Source organism: Tupaia chinensis, unplaced genomic scaffold (genome assembly GCF_000334495.1).
Source record: "Tupaia chinensis unplaced genomic scaffold, TupChi_1.0 Scaffold000217_1, whole genome shotgun sequence".
NCBI lineage: Eukaryota > Metazoa > Chordata > Mammalia > Scandentia > Tupaiidae > Tupaia > Tupaia belangeri.
In genome coordinates this window covers 6164543-6167421 of record NW_006159692.1, presented here as the reverse complement: position 1 = coordinate 6167421, position 2879 = coordinate 6164543, and the positions used below count along the sequence as shown (strand labels likewise).

General features: G+C 45.6%; 1 protein-coding gene across 1 annotated transcript in view; it reads left to right on the top strand.

Annotated features, from left to right (window-relative positions):
* NOC3L (NOC3 like DNA replication regulator) overlaps window positions 1–2879 on the top strand; it is a gene marked incomplete in the record, with an annotated part of 39109 nt that overhangs the window by 33757 nt on the left and 2473 nt on the right.

Genomic DNA, 2879 nt, shown 5'->3' with positions numbered 1-2879 from the left:
GCAGGAATGTGCTGCTCAGAAGCTGGTCCCACATGGCAATTGCAGTTCAAGTCCCCTCCCTAGGTGGGCTGAGCCTATGGAGGAGTGCCTGAGGTCTGACCGGCTGGAGGACTGAAGGAATGGGATTATGGCATGACCCTGTGAAGGGTGCTCATTTCTCTTTCTCTCTATTTCTTATTTTTTTCTTAATTTAGCAGAGTGTTTGCGCTCACCAGAGAGACAGAGAAAGTAAGAAAGTATCATCCCATGGGACATGGTCATTTTGCAATCCCTTCTGCTCCATCTCTCCCTCTCTATAGGCCTTTTTCCTCCATTCTACAGGAGTTTGGGCTCGCACGCACATGTGCTTAATTTGCGTTTCAAGCCGCTGGGGCTGCAACTTGAACCACTGTAGGTCATGCGGGATCCAGCTTCCCATGCACAGCAATTAACCACGGTGCTACAGTGCCAGCTCCTTCACTCTTTTTTATTATTTTTTTCAATTGCTAGAGGACACGTGTGCTCCCCAGAGAGACCAGTGTGGTTGGGGAAGGGGGGAGGGAGAGGTTTAGTGGAGACTTCTAGTGGTCTTTTCCTGGAGGATGGAGCTTAGGATGTGACCCTAACTGTAGCTTTTGCAGGCCCTTACATAGCTCCTTTGGAGAATGTGAACTAACCCCAAATCATTAAGGATTAATTTATGCCATTGGTATGGTTATGTATTCTGTCCTGAATGGTCAGCTTCTCCTGATTTTTCATCCAGACCAACAGCTAAAGAGTTGAGCTGTGTTTGATGTCCACAGAGGATAGCTCCACGCCGCATTCCTCTGGCCTCCGTCACTAAGTTTGACTTAGGTGCATGTGGTTGCTATAACTCCAATAAGTTGAGAGGTGATCACACTGACTGGAGGTCTTCTGCTGAACTTGCTGTCTGTGCTGCAGGCCTGTATTTCTAAGTGTATATTAGACCTCTTTGGCATCAGTTTAGTTAGATCATGTTGATGTAGTCTGGGAATTTAATATTTAAGTGAATGAGTTGGTTGACTTCAGAAGCAGGCATATTCATGTTGTGAGCCTAATAGCGTGGACAGTATTAGAAATGAAACTTACAGAAAATAAATGCATCAGGTAACCTTTTGTAAATGTAACGTTTTTCATTCTGAAAGAGAAATTACTTTTTGATATTTTTCCTATTGTAAAAGCAAGAGTAAGCCATGTCGCTGGTTACTTGGCCATCAAATACATTAGTATTTTATTCTTGCAAGCAAAGATAATATTCATTCTGTAGGTTTGTGGTTCAAGTGAATGACATATACAAATACAGATTTTTGTTTTGGAGAAGTTTTTGCTACAGGGCGCGTGCGCTCGCCAGACAGAGAGAGAGAGACATAGAGACAGAAAGCGAGAAATCACCCCCCAGAGGGGTGATTCACGCCGCAATCCCTTCTCCTCCATTCTCCTCTCGGGATCTTGGGCACGCACGCACACGCGCCCGGCGTGAGTTTTAAGCCACCGGGTCTGGTATGCGAACCGCGGTCGACTACATGGGAATCCAGTGACATACCCATTACGCTAACTGCTGGTTCCCTACAAATACGGATTTTTAAAAGTAAAATGAGTGTGACTTTATTGAATATAATCTTTGGCGTAGATAGTGTTTGTATAGTATTGACCTGTGCTAAATGTGGTTGTCATGTTTCCTCTGCAGAGACATTACCATCCTGTCGTGCAGAGATTTGCAGCTCACCTGATGGCTGGCGCACCCTCTGAAGGCTCAGAAGCACTCAAACCAGAGCTAAGCCGAAGGTAGCATTTAGTATCGCCTTATTCTAAAAGTACAAAACTTAGGGTTGACTCCATGGCACAGCCAGGAATGTGCTGCTCAGAAGCTGGTCCCACATGGCAATTGCAGTTCAAGTCCCCTCCCTAGGTGGGCTGAGCCTATGGAGGAGTGCCTGAGGTCTGACCGGCTGGAGGACTGAAGGAATGGGATTATGGCATGACCCTGTGAAGGGTGCTCATTTCTCTTTCTCTCTATTTCTTATTTTTTTCTTAATTTAGCAGAGTGTTTGCGCTCACCAGAGAGACAGAGAAAGTAAGAAAGTATCATCCCATGGGACATGGTCATTTTGCAATCCCTTCTGCTCCATCTCTCCCTCTCTATAGGCCTTTTTCCTCCATTCTACAGGAGTTTGGGCTCGCACGCACATGTGCTTAATTTGCGTTTCAAGCCGCTGGGGCTGCAACTTGAACCACTGTAGGTCATGCGGGATCCAGCTTCCCATGCACAGCAATTAACCACGGTGCTACAGTGCCAGCTCCTTCACTCTTTTTTATTATTTTTTTCAATTGCTAGAGGACACGTGTGCTCCCCAGAGAGACCAGTGTGGTTGGGGAAGGGGGGAGGGAGAGGTTTAGTGGAGACTTCTAGTGGTCTTTTCCTGGAGGATGGAGCTTAGGATGTGACCCTAACTGTAGCTTTTGCAGGCCCTTACATAGCTCCTTTGGAGAATGTGAACTAACCCCAAATCATTAAGGATTAATTTATGCCATTGGTATGGTTATGTATTCTGTCCTGAATGGTCAGCTTCTCCTGATTTTTCATCCAGACCAACAGCTAAAGAGTTGAGCTGTGTTTGATGTCCACAGAGGATAGCTCCACGCCGCATTCCTCTGGCCTCCGTCACTAAGTTTGACTTAGGTGCATGTGGTTGCTATAACTCCAATAAGTTGAGAGGTGATCACACTGACTGGAGGTCTTCTGCTGAACTTGCTGTCTGTGCTGCAGGCCTGTATTTCTAAGTGTATATTAGACCTCTTTGGCATCAGTTTAGTTAGATCATGTTGATGTAGTCTGGGAATTTAATATTTAAGTGAATGAGTTGGTTGACTTCAGAAGC